Source organism: Myodes glareolus, chromosome X, assembly GCF_982192425.1.
Source record: "Myodes glareolus chromosome X, mMyoGla1.1, whole genome shotgun sequence".
NCBI lineage: Eukaryota > Metazoa > Chordata > Mammalia > Rodentia > Cricetidae > Myodes > Myodes glareolus.
In genome coordinates this window covers 39,345,583-39,366,667 of record NC_142053.1, presented here as the reverse complement: position 1 = coordinate 39,366,667, position 21,085 = coordinate 39,345,583, and the positions used below count along the sequence as shown (strand labels likewise).

Below are 21,085 nucleotides of genomic sequence, written 5' to 3'. Positions count from 1 at the left end.
ACTTGTAAAAGAAAAAGAAGCGAAAATTTGCTCTTGCTTATTGCTCTGAGGACTTGTCTGTCTATGAGTAACCAGGAGGTTTCAGGAGCCAGTACCTCAGTGTAGCCACTAGATTTTTTTTTTTTTACTGTCAGCTGTGATCCACAACTGTCTTTGATGATGTCACCAGCCACCACTCCTGTCCCCTAGACTTGTGCCAGGGATCATCTTTCCTAAAGTTGATGAAGCAGGCTTTTGGAGGCGGGTGAGTGTGTCCTGAACTGAAGACCCTTTTGGCCACCTCTCAAAGGGCCCTCCTCCCCTGGAGTCCCTTCAGTAGCTTTTCTGCCAAGGTCAAGTCTAGCGGCTCCCCCACCATCCCCTTTCTCTCCACTTGCTCACTCTCCTGTGCCTCTCCCGCACCCCCACCCCACCCTGACTTCACTCTGCACAGGACCTCCGAGTTGTAGTACCAGGTGGGGACAGAGGTGAATACAGGGACAGAAAAGGGGAAGAAAACAAAAAAATGGGTTGAAGTAGGCAGCTCAAGTACAGTCATTACTTGGCTTTATATTGAAGATGTGTCGGGCGGGCGTGGGCTCTCTCCGTGAACCCTAGTCCGGCTGGCTGTACACCTGCTGTGCTGGCCTCCAAAGTGGCCTAGGTCGGGCTTCCCTAGAAGTCCCTGTAACTCTTCAGTCACACCAATCCAGGAAATATCTGGCCCGAGACTCCACGGGGTGGGGGCGGGGGTTTGACATTGTTTGCAAAAATCGTACCCTCTGTCCATTTATGAGTAGCACCCACTGCTAGGCCGCCTGATTGGCACTCAGCAGATGCTTGATAATGTAGAGGGCTGGGGGGTGGGGGGCGAGCGGCAGAGGTATCAAGTGATTCGAGTGCCCAGGCCCAGTGGCAGGATAGGGCCTTCCAGAATCCCCAGGATATCTCCACGGGATATCATGTGGGACTTCCCGCCGAGAAGCGCCCAGTCAGAGCTGAGGGCCCCGGGGCCCGCCAATTATGAGCCGAGTGGGGGGTGCTGGCTCGAGAAGCCGTTCGCGCGACGTGAGCTGGGGGGGCTGTGTGTTCTCTGAGGTGAGGTGGGCAGCGAGCCTCGCTGAAGGGAAGGAGAGCCCGCCCGGGCCGCTGGCAAGGGTTCCCCCTGCCGTGCTGGCGACCGTGGAGGGGTTAGGGCGGAGGGGCGCTGTTTCCACCGCGGTGCCTAGTCCCTCCCCACACCCCCCCCACTCCACCCCGCCCGCCCGCCCGCCCGCCCGCCCGCCCGCCCGCCCGTGGTCCCTCCCGTCGGTCCCTCCCTCCGGCTCTTCAGTCCCTCCTCGCCCTGCCTCCTTCGCGCCCGGCCCAGCCTCCGCCCGCGGGGACGTGTGTCTCCAGTGCGATTTCCCCTTTCTCTCGCTCGCCTCGGCTCAGGTCTCCCCCGCCGGCTAGCGGCCCCTCCGCGGGCGCCCCCCGCCGCCGTTCCCTCGGCGCGGCCCGGCCTCCCCGGAACGCTTCGGACACTGCTCGCCCAGCTGCCACCCCGGCTCCTTTCTCAGCCCGGGCGCCACCGCCGCCCGCTCGCCAGCCCGCCCGCCGTCTCACCTGGTGTTTGCATCTCGCCCTCCAACTTTGCCATTGGCGGCGGCGCGACGTGTGGGAGAGCCCTGAGCCTCGCCTCGCCCGCCCGCCCGCCCGCCCGCCCGGACCAGCCTGCCCCGGCGCCGAGGTGAGTCACGGGCGGGCGCGGGGCGGTGGGGGCAGGCGGGCCCCGAGGAGAGAAGGAGGGAGGGGAAGGAGGGCGGGCGACGGCGGCCCCCGGCGGGCGGGCGAGCGGGCGGGCGGGTGGCCGCGAGGACAGACCGGGCGCCTCGCTCAACTTCCACTTCTCCTTTCGGCGGCGCCGAGCTCCAGGCGCCTCTTGCCAGGAGCCCCCCGCTTTCGAGGCGGGAAAAGGCGGCCTGGCAGGGGGTGGGAACTCGGGTCCCCCGAGCCCTGGGACGGGGAGGGGAGCGCTCGGCCACCGAGCCGAGGAGCAGCCGTGTGACTGAACCCGAATGACAAACCAGCGGACCTCAGGTACGTCGATGGCGCCGTTTCTCGGGACGCGGGGAGACCTCGAAAAGTTTGCCTGAGTAGGGAAATTAAGGGCGCCGAGGCCGGGGAGTAGGGTCGGTTGGTGGCGGGCGGGCGGGGGGGGCGGGGCGGGGTGCGAGAAGGGCGCGTCAGCCTCGGCTTGAAGCGAGTCGCCTTTGCCTCGCTCCGCCGGGTACCCTGTGGAGCCCGGGCTCCGGAGGTGACAAGTAGAAGGGATTGGCAGAAGCCGGGCGGGAAGGCGCCCTTCTCCAGCTTGGGCGGCTGAGGCTCCGTGGGGAAGGGCCCGTGGTGACTGCGGCGCTACCCCCCCCCCCCCTCAAATCTCAGCGCCTGAGGGCAGGAGGGTGAGCAGACTGGAGCGACAAGGTTGAACCGGTGGCCCCTAGGGCTTTCACAGTCAGGCGCTTGAGACACGCACACACACACACACACACTCACTCGCGCGCGCGCGAACACGCACACGCGCACACACACACATGCTCGCACACTCGCACGTAAACCTATGACTTGGAGACCTGAACTGCCAAAATAGAGACCTCTTGGCAGGGGCTGGAGTTTCCGTGTGAGCCAGCCGCCAGGCTTCCCGCTCCCGCGTTCCCGCTCTCCAAGGTTCTCCCGCCTCTTGGCCTCCTCCCCTGATACTTCTGAGGGGACTCAGCCACCGCACAGCGCAAAGGTCCCCCAATGCCAGAGTCTGGCTCTGGCGGCTCGGAGACTGCTGAGCTGGCAATCACTTTATGAATTCCTCTCCTCTCCACGGTACCCCTAAACTTTGCTGCCTTTTTGTCGGGGTCGGGCCAGGGATTTAGACTTCCTGAGGAGTTACCTCCTGACCCCTCGGCACCTCGGCCCAGCGGGGTTCTCTTGGGTGCCCCCAACTACCACCGCACCCCAGCTGAGGAGCCCAGCGATTTGATAGCTCTTTGATTTCTTCTCCCTCATCCCTCTGCCTGAGATAGAGGCCTGTCTGGTCCTGCAGCTTCTTCTAGTTAATGTTTGACAGTTCATTGTAGCTAATCATTTTAATTAGCTCTTAAAGTGGGGAGTAACAGTTAACCTTGGACTTCTCGATTTTGGCCTGGTGGGGCCTCAAATGGGAGGAGTTCTAAGGAGGTAAGAACGGAAGTGAGGTCACCACCCCTGGCCTGAGCCACCACAGCTGGCTCCAACAGCTGGTGGGCACACCCATTAGGGACTCAACTCCTGTGAGCTGACCTTTGCTTGGCCTGAATGCCAGGATGGAGGGAGGTGAAGGGAACCTATCTAGCTCTCTCCTCTTTGGGGAGACAGAGTGCTTTGGTATAAAAAATACCCAGGAAATTTGTAGGTCAAGGAAGAATGTCAGTCAGTTGCAAGATTTCCCCAGTTTGAAAGTACTTCCTTGACCCAGTGCAGAAAAAAAAAAAACCTAGGCTGGCATGAGCTGTCTCTAGGTGTGCAGAGGTTATCAGCAACAACCTGGAACTGCTGCTGTAAGGAGTTGCCTTGCATATGAGTGTCTCCGGTGCTGGGTTCAAAGCCAGTCATCTCTTGTGGGTTTTTTTGTGTTTTTTTTGTGTGTGTGTGTCTGTGTGTAGGGGGTTGTCTATGAAGCAGGCTCCACCATTGCCACCCTCACCCAGCCTCTCTCTGTGAGCCGAAGGAGTGGCTTGTTTGCAGCTATGCCTGGCATTCCTCCCTCCACTGTACTGTTTTGCTGGCTCCTCAAGAACTATGCCCACCCCTAGCCAATCTGGGGACCCCGTACCCAGCCTTCTTCACATAGTGCTAAGTGATGACACAACAGCTTCAGCCTCGTCTGCTATATTTTGGGGCCTAAAAATGAGGCCCCTGTAACCTGTTCTGAGTCTGATTTATAACATATTCAAAATAACCTCTAATGTTGCAACAATTTAGGGCTTTGGACCCAGAAAGGCGGCCCAGTCAACCACTGGCTGAGAGTATGGCTTCCCCAGGAAACCCTTTACTTCTGGGTTTTCCCATCTTTCTCATTCTGCCCCCAGTCACTAGAGCTAACCTGTCTGGGTTGAAACCCCAACTTTGTCCTTTTTCTGGTTATGTGCCCCAAGTCAGTTGAATGCCTTAATTTCTTTACGTGGCAAGAGAAACTTAGCTTATAAAGTTGGAGAGGAGCAAATACATTCATACATATAGGCTGCTTATTAGAACACTGTGTGGTACACAGCACACAGGAACTGGCATTATGATATTGGCTAATACAGTGCCTAAGATTCAACTCAACAAGCATTTGCTGGAACCTGGTCCTAGTACTGAGCTGGCCCCAGTTGAAGTATCAGCAGAGAAAATGTGGCTATGAGAAGGACATCACTTGCCTTCCAGGGTAGTCTGTAGGCTGAAATGGTGGTAGGATGTAGAAGTCAGAGAGAGTGGATACATTGTATAAATAATGTAGTTTAAAGCCAAACTAAAGGAATTGTCTCAACATTTAAGAGCACTGCTGTTTTTGGAAAGGACTGGGGTTTGATTCCTCCCACTATCATGGTGTCTCATGTCTGTGATTCCAGTTCCAGGGATTCTGACATCTTCTGACCTCCTTGAGCACAAGGTACACGTGTGATGCACAGATGTGCATACAGCCCAAACACTCACACAAAAAATAAATTTACAAAATAGAAATAAAGCCAAACTCAAATTCCTGGATGGGGAGGCTTCTCCTTTCATGGGGACCATGGATCGGTCTTTTCTGGATGTTATCTGTCCCTCAAGCCTGCCCGAAGGTTTCGGTGAAGGAGAAGGAAGGGAAAGTGGGCTCATGCAGGGGCTGCAAGTGGCAGGCATCTGGACTGTGATTTACTGGGTGTCAGGGCAGGATGGCATTACTTAGGGCCTCTCCCGAACACCCCCAAATCTCTGTGGAATAGAAGGGCTCACAGCTGGCACGCCTCCTTCACATCCCAGGGTCCCATGCTGAATTAAGAAGAGCCTTGGGCAACCCTTGCTCCTCTGTTCTGGGCCTGACCACAACCTGGCCTTGGTTATCACTCCTGGTCCTCTAAGCTGCAAAAAGGTCCCTGGCTTCACTGCCAATTTATTCCCTCTGTGGTTCGCAGACTGAAAACTAGTTCTGCAGGGGAGAAAAGAAACTCATGAAAGGTACCCACAATCCCACGGGCTCTTTCCTAGGGGTCAGGGGCTTTTCTCATCAACACCAACCTGCCTGCAAATCTCTGGCTGCTGAGCCTCGTGTGTCCTGTAATAGCGGCTGTGCTGCTAATGCCCTGTAGCTCGGGCCCCAGCGCTGGTTGCCAAGAAACTGCTGGTCGGGGTGCTTATGAGGGTTCTGACCTCATAGGGGCTGCTGAGTTTCAATTCAGCAGCCATTTATTAACACCTACTGTGTGCCCAACCTGCGCTAGGAGCTGTGGGGGAGCTGAGGGAAGGAGGTGGTGGAGCAAAGCTGACTAAGATGACGCTGGAGCTGAAACAATCAGAGGCGAGGACAAGCAGCCAGGCCGGGGGCTGGTCAGGTGCTAATTGTACTTGTTGGAGCAGAGGCCAGCATGGCCAGTACTCTGAGGTCAGCAGCAGCTAGAGGAGGGAGGGAAGGCTTTGTGAGGGATTCGAGTGAGAGCTAGACCTTGAAAGGGGGCGGGGGCAGCGAGGGGGAGATGTGGCTGGGCAGAAAAGGGAGAAAAGACGCCTTTCTCTCTATTCCCTGGCCACGGACTGACCTTCGAAGCCTGGATGATTGTTTGGTAAATGCATGTCACATAAAAGAGCAGGTCAGTGAGTGTGGGTGGCTTCGTGCAGACCTCGATCTCCACTTCAGGACATACAAAATGGTTGGCCTAGACAGTGAGCCAGCCTGTATTGATAATACACAAAGGGTGGTCAGGCTTCCCTGCCACCCAAGCTGAGAGGATCTCATTATGAACTGCACCCTCCAACACAGGCAGGCTAGGCGAGAAGGGAGGGAGGGAAGCAGGGGAAGTGAGAGGTAGAAGCCATCAAACCTGACATGCTACAGTAGTTCACAGGAGAAATGGGCTGCCTAACTCCCACCTTTCCCCAGGTTTTGAGACTTCTCTGGAACCCTGGAGGTAGAGAGCAGAGATTTTCATCACTACCCCCTCCCCCAGTCAGCTGGGAATTGAAGTTAAGAGAGTTCCACATTTGTGCCTGGCCACCAAAAATTCACCATGTGTTTGTTTTACTTTTGTGTCTTCCGTGGCTGGATGGGAAGAGGGCTTTGGCTCTTGTTAGGTTTAGTTGGATGAAAACACCCGGACTACCTCCATTCCACATCAGTTTGTTCTCTCCTTGCTTCTTCTGGCTTTGCCTCTCCTCCATGAATTTAAACACCTAAAGGAACCTACTAGAATGCCCTGGCTTGAACTGGGAAATTGTGTCATATGGTGAATTTCTTGACAAAGAGACTCACCTGTTCCCAGAGGAAGGGGGAGGCTCAGGCAGCAGAGAAGGGTGTTTCGTGTAGCAGGGTTTTCAAGGAAAGTTCTGGAACATTTCTCAAAGAGGCTAACAAGAAATAAGAGTGCTGTGGCGCACACGTTTAATATCAGCACTTGAGAGGCAGAGGCAGCAGTCTCTGAGTTTGAGGCCAGCTTGGTCTACATATAGTGTTCCAGGATAGCCAGGGCTACGTAGTAGAGACACCCTGCCACAACAAAACAAAACATCAAGAGCTTAAGTAGGTGATTCAAGTTGAACAAGCTTTGCCTTAAGTTCCTACCTCAGGGTAGGGCATTCCTTGTCCACTGTGAATACTTCTTGCCTCTTAGTCTACCTTCCCTTCTGGAAGCTTCCTGCCTTCTAATCTGACACAATACCTTCCTCAAGAAGCATTTCTGTCTCCAGGAGGGGCGCACAATCTATATTCATTCACATCCTGCCGGGTTCTGGCTGTGTGACAATGGACTCATTGACTTATTCTCTCTGGGTCTCACTGTCCATGTCACAGGAAGAATGAGTATGTAAAACACTGAGCGTGTTACCTTGCACATTGTACCCACCCAATAAATATTCCCTGGTATTATTATCAGTCCTGGTCTGAGATTATTTTTGCCAGTCATACAATCTTTTCCCTGTTCACATACCTCAGACTTTTCCAAGATCTCTGGATTACCACTTTCCCAGAAGTGCTGGCAGGGTATGCCACCCCATTCCTGAAAACACTAGGATTTTGTAGATTTTTCTGCTACCATTTTTGTTAAGTGTGCTATTATGAAGGATAAAGAGGGAATATGAAAGAATCAGCATGTGCGGACATGCATGTGCGTGCATGTTTGTATGTGAATTATCTACAAAGCCATTCTGAGTGGTAGACAGTCCTGCAGTTAATAGTGGAGCTTGAGGGGCTGGAGAGATGGCTCCGTGGATAAGAGCTTACTTGCTCTTCGTGGTGGCCATAAGCTCCAGACCCCAGAACTCATGTCAGATAGCTTGCACCTGCCTGTAACTCCAGCTTAAGGGGAGCTGCCACTTTCTTCTGGCTTTGCAGACACCCCTCCCACCACACACACATTCGCATAAGCACGCACACAGCACACATTAATGACTAATCAATCTTTTTCAAAGAGTGGAGCTTGAGCCATCAAGGTGGCTCAGTGGGTGAACCTAAACTCAGTTCCTGGAACCCACATGGTGGAAGGAGAGAACCATCCCTGCAAATTACCCTCTGACCTCCACATATGAGCCCTGGCACCCTCCCCCCCCCACATGTGTAAAGAGTGGGGCTTAAGTTTTTAATATTTGTATTAATATCGCCATTTTCCCTGTCTTCATTATTTTCATTTTGAATATTCACTGAAGAAATCAGAAGTGAGCTAGGTGTAATGCTGTACAGTTGCCATCTGGTCACTTTTGGAGTTGAGGCTGGAAGATAGAGGGTTCAAGGCTTGCCTGGCCTACATAGCAAGTTCCAGGCCAGCCTCCCTTACGAAGTGAAACCTTGTCTTAAAGAAAAAAGGAAGAAGAAGAAATCAGAGGAAGTTTGTTCCTTGGAAAGAAGGCATAGCATTCTACCCCTGGAGACTGTTTAGCAATCATCGGTTTGTTGTTTGCCTCCTGAGGGTAGAACTCTGGAAGCCAGTTGGCCAACTCTGTGCTCACCACTGCTTGACTTGTTTTTCCCTCCTTTCAGTTTACAGAGATGTTGGGTGCCTGCTGGACAAATGCCCAAAGGCCTTTGTTTGAGGCTGGGGCATTGCCTTTGGCCAGGAGATCTTAGGGTTTAGGAACCTTTCCCAGAGGTCCTCCAGATTACTTGGAGGTCCCATCTGCTGTAACTGGATACAGGGGACTAGCATTCCCTGAGTGGAGCATGCTACTGGTTCCCTTGGTCCCCACCCATTAGGCTAAGAAGCTAGACCTTGAGCAATGCGGACAATTAGTCTTCACCTCCCTAAATACCTGATAACCTGATAACAGAGGTACTCAGGTGTAAACTGAGGTGGTAATCTGTGTTTTTCAAGTGTTTTCTGGGATAAAAGTGGTTCGTCTAACTCTTCTGGGTCTGAAAATCCTTGTGCAGAAAGCCGATACCCTTTTACAAGCTCACAAGATGACCAGGTTCTTAACACCACAGTGATCTAAAGAAGAAAAAGAGGAGGGCAAAAAGACCCAGACCCCTTCTTAAAGACTCCAACCCCCATTCTAGAGTGTCAGGGACACGAGTGCTCTTACTGTGAGCAGGTGCATGATGGGGGGCTAATGATGGGGGGCTAAAGAAAGATCACTTTTCTTCCCTAGCTTTATTGGGGAAGAATTCTTGGAGGTGAAAGGACAGGTGACCTTTCAAAAAAGGAAAGATAGACCATTGGCTATGTTCTAGGGGCATTCCAGGCTGCATGATAAAACATATTGGCATGAGAAAGCCAGAGGTACAACATCATAAGCCCACCACAGTCAGCATGTATGATAAGTTCCAGGTTCAGAATCAGACTCCCAGTGGTAGCATCAAAAAATATGTTATTCTAGGGAAACATGAGATATGCTGCCTTTTTGTCTTCGCTACTATGGCAAAGCAGTGTAATGCCATAAACAAAGAAATGTCGCGTAATGACAAAAACATAGTCAGTGTTTTCTTTCCCAGTTACTTCTATTTTTGTTTTTCTAGTCATGGTTTCTCTGTGTGGCCCTGGCCATTCTGGACTAAGCTGGCCTTAAACTCAGAGATTCGCCTGCCTCTGCCTCTTGAGTGCTGGCATTCAAGATGTGCACCACTACCAGCCAGCAGGGTTAGTACTATAGTTCTCCCACTGGTTGTTATTTCGTACAATCCAAGACACCTTTTCTTTTTATTTTACTTAATAGCTTTACTGAAGTTATATCAATGTACAATAAATGGCAGATATTTCCAAGTGCACAATTTGATCCTATTTGACATATGTACAGGCCCATGAAACCATTGCCATATTCAAGAGAGAGCTAACATATGTGCAGCTTCTGGGAAGTTTCCTTGTGCCCTATGGCAATCCTGCCTCCCATCCTAAGGCAACTACTGCTCTGGTTTCTGTCACTATAGATTAGTTTGCATTTTCTAAAGTTTCATATAATTGGAATCATGCAGTCTTTTTTGGTCTGGCTTCTCTCTGCATATTTATGTTAAAACTCTTCCTTGTTTTTGTATATATCAGTGTTTGTTCTCCCTCACTTTTTCTCCCTCTTTCCCCCATCCCTTCCTCTTTTGAGTCCGAGTCTCACTTTGTAGCCCTGGTTGGCCCTGCAACTCAACTATGCAGACCAGCCTGCTCTTACTCAGTGAGATCTGCCTACCTCTGCTTCGGAGTTCTGAGATTAAAGGCTTGCGCCATCATGCCTGGCGGATGTTTCATTCTTTTTTATTGCAAAGTAGCATTCCATTGTATGGATAAAACACACACTGTTTATCTGTTCATCCGCCTGTGGACATTTGATGCTTTTTTTCCAGTTTTTAAAAACCATTGCAAACAAAGCTGCTCTGACGTCTGTGTGCAAATCTTTTTGTGGCTATAAGTTTCCTTTTCTTTTGGTTAAATACCTGGAAGAGAAGTAACTAGATCATAACAGTAATGAAGCTTCTACTTTTAAAGAAAACATTACACTGTTTTCAGAATGACTTTACCATTTTGTGTCCCCTCCCCAAAGGATGAGAAGCCCAAGTTGTTCATCTTCACTAACACTGGTATATAAGGATGGGCGGGTGGCCTTTCTACCTTCAGCCATTCTCATAGATGTGCCATTGTGTTACATTGTAATTTCAATTTACATTCCCTAATGATTTACTATTTTAATCATTTTCCATGTGTTTATTTATTATTTATATGTTTTCTTTGGTGAAATGTCTTCTCAAGTCTATTTGCCAAGAAAGTCCTTTATAAACTCTAGTTGCAAGGCCTCTATGAGATTCCTGCTTTATAAACATTCTCTCTTTTCTGATCCTTCTGCCTCCACCTCCCAAGTGCTGGGATTACAGTTGTATGCCACTATCTAGTTCTAGAAGTCTTTGATTTTGGACTCAGTCTTAGCCAAAATGCAACTAATCACTATTTTTCTTTCCCTATTGAGCTGGGAATTGAATCTCAGGTCTTTTTGTACTTAGGCAAGAGTCTTACTTACCATTAAACTATGTCCTAAGCCTTCATTTTTCCTTTTATAGATCATGCTTTCAGTACTGCACCTAAGGGCTCTGCCTGGGCTTAAATCACAACTATTTCATCATATGTTTTCTTTATAACTTTATGCTTCAAATTTTGGTCTGTGATACATTTTGAGTTAATTTTTCAGTATAGAGACCCAGAGCTTTCTGTGGTCTAAGAAAGAACTTTCCCAGCCTTATTCTGATTATTTTTAAAGTAATTTAAAATCTTTAGTGTGTGTGCGTGGATGTAGATGTGTGTTGATACATACACTCACACCACCAAGTACATGTGGAGGTCAGAGGACAACTTTTGGGAATCACTTCTCTACTCATGGTAGGTTCCAGAGAATGAACTTAGGTCATCACCTGCTGTGCCATCTTGCCAGCCCAGATTTTGTCTCCTTTAAGTCCTTTGCAATATCATATGAAGTTTAAAACTGTATATTTGTAATTCTTGAATATACCCTATTTGCACTAATTATTGAGAGTTACTCCAGTTCTTTGCTTTTGAATCTTATAGTCAGGTGTGTGCTTGATATTACTGTTGTTTTAGATGATGCTTTTTATTGATGTTCTGTGACTAACAGGTACTTTAACTTTACATTTGTAGAATAAGGCTTTGGTTTTGCCCATTTTGGGTGAATAAATCCATGATTTCTTTCATACATCGTTGTATGAATGCCTATATTATCCCTTTTAACCATGTCTGCCAAGATAGCAGTTCTCATTAATCAAAGTTTAGCTGGCCGTGGTGGCACATACCTGTAGCCCTGTTTGTGTGCTGAGGCAGGGAACGATGAGTTTGAGGTCAGCTTGAGGTATAGAACAAGACGTTGTTACCCACCCCCCCACACACACACCAAAAACAACAACAACAACAAATGTTTGATCTCATATAGTTTTTCTCATATCCCATTCTCTCACATCATTTTGGATCTTAGACCTGGTACAGACACTGTTCCCAAGGGTACAGTGATGTGACTAGAACCCAATATTCCCAGGGTGGGACTGTGATTTTGTACCAAAAAAGTAATGCTTTTGATGATAGCTTGATTATCCACTGCCTCCTCAATGGCACTTGGGCAAATAACGCGATCTGTCATTTGTTCCTCTAACAGAAGCTTGCAGCCAGAGAGGAAAAGTAATATCTGAGTTTCTGGAGTCCTTTGTCTCCCAACTGCAGGACAACTGTACTTCTAGATGTACTTCTAGACTGTAATCCTAAAATCATTTAGAACCTGTACCTTGACAGTTTTTGTGGGTTTAATTCATGGATGCTCAGATGTAGGTTGGAAACAAAAGAAAATCAAATACAGCTTGATTTCATGGGTTTTACTGCCTGCCGGAGAAAGAAAAGATACACATGAAATAATCAGCAATTCAAGACCACGTGGGCTAAAGTAGATTTTGTGACAGAACTTAAAGGCTCTGGGGAGTTTAATGGGGGGGCTCTGTGGGTGTGGATTGTAATTACTAGAACATAAACAGCTCTGTGAGGTTAGGGGACATGTTTGGGACCTTGCTAGATGGGTACTGTTTGATTAGACAAAAAGGATCACTAAGGGATGGCAAGCCTGAGAAATTCCATGAATGAGGCTGGAATGTTCCCTCAGGGGACCATGAGGAGACCACTGGGCTAGAAGCCCAGCTTGAGTTGGGAAATCATGGGAACGAGCCTGAGTAGGTAGGGTGGGGTCAGACTGCTAAGGACCTTTGGAAACCAAGTTAGATGAGTTTGGACTCTGGGGCTCTGCTGAGTCGGAGTCCAGCTGGTTGTGGCCATAGCCACAGATCTCGATGTGTGTCCCGAAGAAGTTGGCACCATCTCAGAGGCTGGGGGAGGAGTTAGGTGGAGGCAGTACCAAGAGTGGAACTTGATCTTTCTTACTCCCAGTAAAGAGAAGCACAGTTTTTAGCTTTTTTTTCAGGCTTTCACACTTCCTCCCCTATAGCTTCATAACAGAGATCACTGGCATGGGAAGTTGATGATGGGACAAGAGACAGCGCTACCAACAAACTCACCTACTAACTGCCCCACCCTTCCACTTACCCTGACACCTTAGGCGAAAACCTCTCTATGGTGTCTGAGAATGAAAATGAAAGCCGAGAGCAGCTATGTGGGAGGCTGAGAAGGGAGGATTGTTTGAGCCTCGGTTCAGGAGATTGAGGCCAACACAACTAGATCTGGGCAACACAACTAGATGCTGTCTCAACATAGAAACAACAACAACAAAAAGAAAGCAACAAAGGGAAAACCGAGTATGGCAGTACAGACCTGTAATCTCTTCCCTTGGGAAATTCAGACAGGAAAATTGTGAGTTCAAAGCCAGCCTGGGCTCCATAATGAGACCTGGTGTTAAGGAAAAAGGAATGTGTTCAGGAGAGAAATGACCTGTTCACCCAGTATCAGCTACCAACATATCAACACTAAATTGGTTTGAGTTTTATCTTTTTAATTTATTTTTTATGTGTAACTTATTTTTTATTCTTTTTTCATATAACATATATCGACCAAAGCTTCTCCTCGCTCCACTTCTAACTGGTAGGAAAGACTGTTTCTGTAGAGATGGGATTTCAGCCAAAAAATTTTGGTAGAGGGAAGAAATGGGGACCAGATAGTAAGCCTGTAGGGAGCCCTGAGTGTCATGAAATCTCGTCCTAGAGAATGGGAACCTGGGATTTCAAGAACCATGTAACACTAATGGCAAAGCTATTTTAGCAGAGTTTTCCTTGTATGTATAGAAAGAGAGAGGGAAGGAGGGAGGAAGAGAGGGTCTTACCATGTAGTTATATCTGGTCTTGAACTCAACTGGGATCCATCTGCCTCTGTCTCCCAAATAGTTGACCAAACAGTTCAAATGTGCCACTGCAAATGTCTTAAATTGGATTCTTGAGCTAGAAGACTTGTTCTCATAACATTTCTTTGTGATGTAACATTTGCTCCCCAGCTTTTTGTTTTGTTTTGGTTTGGTTTGGTTTTGGTTTTGTTTCTCAAGACAGGGTTTCTCTGTGTACCCCTGGCTGTCCTGGATGGAGCTCACACTGTAGACCAGGCTGGCCTCGAACTCAGAGATTCGCCTACCTCTGGGATTATAGGTGTGCACCACCACTGCTCGGCACTCGGCTATTTATTTTGGGATAGGGTCTCATGTAGTCCAAATCGCTTTCAAATTCATTATGTAACAGATTGGACATAGCCTTCTGGTCCTCCTGTTTCTAACTCCTCAGTGATGAGATTGCAGGTGTGCATCACAGCAGTTTGTGATGCTTGGAATGGAACTAAGGATCCATGCATGCTAGGCAAGTGGTCTACCAATTAAACAGCAGTCACAGCCCTGAAATATGAGTCACTCTTTTTGAGACAGGATATCTCTATGTACCTTGGCTGTCTGAAACTCAAAGATATCCCCCTTCCTCTGCCTTCTAGGTTCTATATTTCTCACTATACATGTCTGATATTCACTTGAATGCTTTAATCTCCTGCCCTAGATATGGATCAGTTGATAGATATCTTAATCATTTGTCAATGAAAAAAACACCCCCAGGAGCCTGTGAAGATGAGTGGAATTTGAACCATAGCTTTGAGTCCTAGAGTGAGAGTTGACCAGATTCAGTGAAAAGTCCTTATCCTTGTGGGCCCTGCCTACGGGTAGATCTGAACCTAGAGATTTTTGAGAAAGGGGCTGGAAGGGAAATCTTATCATCTGCAGCATCATTTGCCTGCCACTTCTGTCTCCTTGGTTTAGAATACATTTGACAAATTGCTAGGCCCTTGTGTTCTGAGGAGAGAACCTTTGACTTGCTCCGAGGTTAGCTCTGTCTCATCTTGTCATTTTGTGTGTGACCAGATCTTGGAGTGGTATGGAGAGACTTTGGGACCTATGAGGCTCTGAAGCCTGGGTGGAGACCAAGGCTGTTTGAAAGGATTCCTGAACTTCACCCGTGATGCCATCCTCAGCCTACAGCCTTCTATTCATCTCCATCATTAGTTTCTGTTATTCATAGTGGAGTGCCAGTATCATTCCAGTTTGGAAGCAGCCTGCCTGAACTTCTCATAGCCTTCCCATATAGTGCTACCCTGGCTTTTCTCTTGGTGGTTAAGGCACTGAAGGCTAAGGTAAATTCTCCCCAGCCCTTCAGGCATTTTTTTATTGTCTCCATAGCCTGCAGATAGAGATGCCAACTGGAAAAAGAATGCCTGCCCTCCCCAGCCTGGGCAAGCTGGATAAAGCACTATGAATAGTCAGTCAGGTTTTAACCCACCAGGCAGGGCCCCAGGCACTAAGAGCCAGTGCCAGGCAGCAAGCCTTCTTCCACACCCCTTGCCTGCCAGGGGGCTTGGGGCAAAAAGAGCAGGTAGGGCTCTGGGCAGGCTGTCTGGGCTGGGCGGGGCCCTGGTTGGGTGAGGCCCAGATTCCCCAGGCTGATAAGGCGGCCTGTAAACACCCAGCAAGAGGGGGGACAGAGGGCAGGCTACCAGATGGCAGGAGAAGAGGGGAAACTGGAGCCCAGGCCTAGCTACAGGAAGTGGGGCTTGATGTGGAAACATCCTGTCCAGTAGGGGCTAGAGAGGTGGACACCAGTGATTGCTACCTCCACTATGATAGGGAGGCAAACTCCTCGGTACAAGGTGGGGCTGCTTGCCTGGGCACTAAGCCAGGATCTTGGTTTCTGACATCTCAAAGGGACATGATCAATCAGTCTCTGTTATGGGTTGCTCATGGGTCTCTGTTATGGGTTGCTGTACCATCTACCACTGCTGAGAAGGTGTTTATGTGTGATGGTGGGACGATTAGAGCCAAAATACCCCCATGGAGAAACTGTCCAGAACAATTGTCTGAGAGAATTTGTTTCTTACGGGAAAAATCATCGCCTTTACTGTCTGTGAGGAACATTGATTGGAACATAGGATTGTGTCAATTGTGTCAAAAGCCTCCCGTGGCCCTCCACAAAGAAGAGTCATGTGGCTGATGCTCGCTCAGCTCTGTCTTGCAGTGCCTTTTAATTAGAACCTCAGAGGGTCAGATCCCGTGCAGCCTTTAGCAGAGATCAGCAGACCTGTATATTTTGCTTTACAGATGGGGAAACTGCGATTCAGAGGCACGGGGGCTGGGTCACCTGACAGCAGACATGAAATTCAAGCTCTTGCCCTGAAAAGCTTCCCACCATTTTCCCTAGTGTGGGAGGTCCAGGCCCCAGGCCTCCCACAGAGGCCTGGATGTACCCTGCATACTCACTGGATCTGTACTTAACCTTGCTGAAGGCTACAGGATGCCGGGAAGGAGGAAAGAGCCTCAGAGTCATAAATCAAAAGCCATCTGCTTGTACATGGCCTTGAGCAGACCCTTCGCTGGGCCACAGAGATTTCTAAAAATTTTAGAAAGATAATAGTTTTCACCAGGCTTGGTGATGTGTGCCTGTAATCTCAGCACTTGGGAGGTGGAAGCAAGAGGATCGTTCAAGGCCAGCCTTAGCTACACAGTGAGTTTGAGGTCAACCTGGACTATATGAGACCCTCTTTCAAAACAAACAAACATGCAAAAACAAAATCTCTAAACGTGTAACTAATCCCTGGTAGTGGATCACACATCCAAGAATATTTGGGCAGCACAAATTTGTCTTGATGGGTTAAAAAAATGACAAAGTTGGGTGGATAGGAAAGAAGAGGTGAATTTTAAAAGAGTTGGGGGTCCATATGATCAAAACACACCATATGGAATTCTCAAAGAACTAATAAAGACTTAGAAAAACAATTACAAATATATCTTGGCTCTGTGAGGTGACCTAGCACGAAAACCATTTGCTGTGCAAGCCTAGAAACCCATGTTAAATCCCTGGAATCCAGGTAAATATGTAAGGAGAGAACAAACTTCCCAGAGTGCTCCTCTGCCCTCCACACCCACATCACAATAATAAGTAAAAATAGTTTTAAAATAGTAAAACTCACACACTAGAAATGTATACTTCAGTGGTTTTTAGCATTCATAGAATTTCACATCTATCAGTAGGATCCACATTATTTTCGTCATCCCTCAAAGAAATACCACATCCACTAGAGTCATTCCCAATTTCCCTCCAGCCCCAGGGCCTCAGTTCTGAAGGGATTCTTACTATAGATGCTATGCATGTGTTTTAAGGTGAAAGTCTAGCCATGTTGATCAAGATGTGCTAGCTCAGCTTACTGGAACCTTATATCCAGAGACCCTACCAGAAGAAAAAAAAAGCCAGAGCAGGTGATCAAGCCCCTGGCTGTGGGTCTGGCATATGTGAGAGCTGGTTTTCCATAAATATTTGAATAAACACCTGAACCAACACCCTAAGATAAGAACCTAGACTTAACATTATGTGTAAGCTGAGTGTAACTGTATGTTTATAGGGCAGGGACCATGCCATGACTACTTTAGGTCTAGGGCCCAAATTTTGTAGTCACTGAGATACAGAAGTTGACAGAGCTTGAAGCAAGCTTGAAGTTCATATTGCCACCGTTTAGACAGAGACCTGGTCTGGGAAGTTAAGGATTGGTTTATTAGAATGACCTCCAGTTTAAATTGAGGTCTTAAGAGGTATGGATCCTGGGCCTGAGCAGCTTTTGTAGATGGGGCTCCTTGTGTTCTGAACCTTCAGTCCCAACAGATGGCCAGCAATATATGTAGAGAACACAGTATAAACTTTGAGGTCAAGGTCATATAAGCCTGGATTTGAGATCTGCCTCCATTTTTGACAAGTAATGTGACCTTGGTCATGTTACCTAATCGCTTATGAGCTTTTCTGCAGTTTGTAAAGTGGATCTCTTAGCCAGGTTGGTGGTATAGGCCTATAATCCCAGTACTCAGGAAGCAGAGAATCACCCCAAGTTTGAGACCAGCCTGGATAATGAAGTGAGTTTGAGACCAGCCAGGCAGAGTCAGACCCTGTATACATAACGAATTGTTAAAGTAGGATTATCACCAAAATAGATTTCACAAAAACAAGGTTCAAACAAAATAGCAACTGTAAATAAACCTAAATTCTAGTTCTAGCCCTTCTACTGGTGAGCTACTTTGTAATAATAAAGGAGGAAAAAAATAAAAGGAAATCTGGGCATGGTGACACATACCTCTAATTCAGTCACTGGAGAGGCCAAGGCTGGAGGATCCTGAGCTCCAGGGCAGCCCAAGCTACATATTGAGACTCCCTCTCATGAAACCAAGCACGCCCGGTGTGGTGGAGCATACCTTTAGTCCGAGCACTTATGAGGCATAGGCAGGCAGATCTTTGTAAGGTCGAGGCTGACCTGGTTTCCATAGCGAGATCCAGACCAGCCAGAACTAACTACACAGAGACCCTGTGATGGGAAGAGACCAAGTGCTGGAGTGCTGGGGTCATGTGAGTGGTAGAGCATTTACTTGCCTAGCACGTGAAAGACCCTGGTTCAATCTGAAGCACTGCATAGGAAGGAAGAAGAATGAAAAGAGGTAATGTTCATAGACTGCTCCTTAGAACAGCAGCCCCACAGTCCCTAGCCCAGAACTGTAAATCCCTGTCACCTTCCTTGTGCTACACCCTGTCATTCTATAATTTTTACTGTCTGGCCCCTCTCCCCAGAAGCAGGGGAAATAACTTGAAGTGCTATCAAAAAGTGCAGAAGAAAATCTTGCCCACATTTAAACAAGCACCCACACCCCTCTGCTCCTCCTCCAGCAGGCTGTGACTGAGGCCACAGTGGCCACACCCGCCACCCAAGCCCCAGTACTTGCTCTGGTGCCAACTCCACAAGTGCTTTCCTTGAGCTGGCAGCAACCTCAAGTGCTTCCAACACCCTCCACCCAGGCTTGATGTGCTTTCCAAACACGTGCCTGCAGCTTTGAGTCGGCCTGTAACCAAACCTTGGCCCTGGGTTTGCACTGCAGATGTAGGGAGGGACTGGCAGGAGCCCAGGTGCACATCCAGATGCTGCCTTTGAGGCTCTCTTGGCATCCCTGGACCAGCTGTGAAGTAGCATTCACCGCAAAACATAGGAATGAGGAAGCAGTTAGCCCCCCTCAAGGATAGTGAGGTAGTGTCTTGGGGGAACTGGCTGTGCTTGGTCCTGGGGAGTATGTTGAGAAGAAAACCAGGGCCCTGCTCTCTCTTTATATTTATTTTTTAAAAATCACATTTATTTGTCTATTTTATATTTTAATTTTAAAAATGTTTATTTCTTATTTAATGTGTATAAGTGTTTTGTATGTTTGGCTGTTGACTACTTGTGGACCTGGTGTCTGAAGAGGGCATTGGTTGTCCTGGAACTGGAGTTATAGATGGTATAAACTGCCATGTGGGTGTTGGGAACCAATCCAATGTCCTCTATAGCCAGTACTAACTGCTGAGTCATCTTTTCCATCCTTAGATTTTATTTTTTAATTCTGTATATATGTTATGTATATATGGGCTTATATTTTATGTTAGTGGTGAGCTGCCCAACATGGGTGCTGTGACTCAAACTCTGGTTCTCTGCAAGCACAGTACCTGCTCTTAAGCACGGAGCCATCTGTTCCGTCCATTTACTTTGTATGTCATTGTAGTGAGGGGCTGCGGGCAGGCCTGCTTTTCATCCTGCCCAGCTCCCGCACAGCTAGCTTAGTCCCAGAAATAACAACACACAAATTGTATTCATTTAAACACTGCCTGGCCCATTATCTCTAGAGAGTTAGTTACTGACTAACTCTCATATCTTGATATTAACCCATTTCTAATAATCTTGTGGTAGCACCACGAGGTAGTGGCTTACCGGAAAAGATTCAGTATGTCTGACCTGGTGGCTGGCTCCATGGCGTCTGGCTCATAGCCCTCTTCCCAGCATTCTATTCTGTTTACTCCGCCTACCTAATTTTCTGTCCTATCAAGGGGCCAAGGCAGTCTCTTTATTGACCAATGAAAATAACACAATAGACAGATAACCCTCCTCCATCATGTCATAGGTGTGTGAATGTGTGCAGGCATGTGTATGCCACAGTGCACATGTGGAGATCAGAAGGCAACTTACAAGAGGTTCTCTCCTTCCACCATGTGAATTCCAGGAACCGAATTCAAGTCGTCAGTGTTGACAACAGGTGTCTTTACTTGTTGAGCCACCATGGATCTGAAGCACCCTGCTCTTTTGACAGGAGGCCTGGCCCAGGTAGGGTTCTTGGCCAACAGTGCAGGAAGATAACCTGTCATCAAGCTGAGTAGGGTTTCGGGACCATTCCTACATGTGGTCTGCTGGTCACTGATGAGCATCACTTCTAGGAGTCCCCAAAGCTTCCTTTTGTCACAGCTGTATTAACCTCACTGAACAGTACTATCCTGGGGAGATTCAGGTAGTGGTGTCCATCTACTGCTAGGTCCTCACACCAGACACCAGTGCTTCTGGAATCATCTTCCTGCCTGCAGTACTAGCCTGGGGCCTGAAGGTCTGGCAGCTGTGCAGACTGCAGGACCTTGGGCTGCTAATGTTTTTCTGACCCACAGCCTTGGGGCTATCTCATGGAGTGGGTCATATGTCTAAAAGATTGACTACAGGTACCCATGGACTCCTGGGAGGTACTTAGGTATAAGTTATTCGTAAAACAGCAGCCCTCATGGAATTCTAGAGTTTACTGTTCTTTTCCTTTCCCCAAGAAAGGCTGCTGCCCTTTGACCTGAAGACAGTATAATAATTCTTCATTGTTACCTCTGTTCACTGGCACTAAGGATAAGCCCCTGACACATTATGATGTCATATTGGTTTCAGTGTCACCTGCTCTTCTAAATTAACCCAACCCCCAGCCCTTGGTCTGGTTTCCCCAGATCCTGTTGTTTCAACCTGTCCCTCCATCTGTAGCCACCCTTACTAGTATCTACCAGGCACTGGCCTCAGGCCTCACAGTCCAGGTTTTAATCCAGGCCCTCAAAGACCAGGCAGACATACCCTGCTGATCTCTAAAGAGCACAGCTAGGTAAAGGGGTGAGAGAGGCTGTGGGAACAGCTGTCCCTTCACCAGGTAATACTTCCCTGTCTGGCCCTCTCCCACCACAAGTCAGGCTGATGGAATTGCTGCTGGGCGTCCCCTGTGTAGACAGCTGTCTCCTCTGCCTTCCTGTGAGGGATCCTCCCCTCTGTGCACTTTCTGACCTGTGCAGAGCAGGGGCGGAGCTGCAAGGGCCACTAGGCCCTGAAGGGGAAACTGCTGAAACCCCTGGGACAGGAAGTGGTAGAGAGGGGCTGCTTCCTCTCACAGAGCAGGGGTGCGGTGAGAGCTGACTGTGTCCTGGCCCTTGCCTGACTACTGTGAGCCCTGGGAGACTAGGAAGAAGTGACAGTCCTTTCTCCACCCTCCCTCCCTTCTCTCCAATAGAGGAGGCTTTCCACACAGTCCACTGGAGGTGGAGAGGGGGGTGGGTAAAGGAGAAAACTTCTTCTGAGGAGGG

The 21,085-nt window shown here is 48.5% G+C and overlaps 1 protein-coding gene across 2 annotated transcripts in view; it reads left to right on the top strand.

Moving 5' to 3' along the window:
- Window positions 1-1,370: 1,370 nt before the first annotated feature.
- Elf4 (E74 like ETS transcription factor 4) overlaps window positions 1,371-21,085 on the top strand; it is a 41,837-nt gene continuing 22,122 nt past the window's right edge. Inside the window, exon 1 of one of the 2 annotated variants that reach the window (XM_087902938.1) lies at window positions 1,371-1,708. The gene's annotated coding sequence lies outside the window, so the exon portion shown is untranslated. Of the gene's footprint in view, window positions 1,709-1,822; window positions 2,059-21,085 lie in introns of those variants that run through there. The other variant, XM_087902937.1, reaches the window with a different exon arrangement.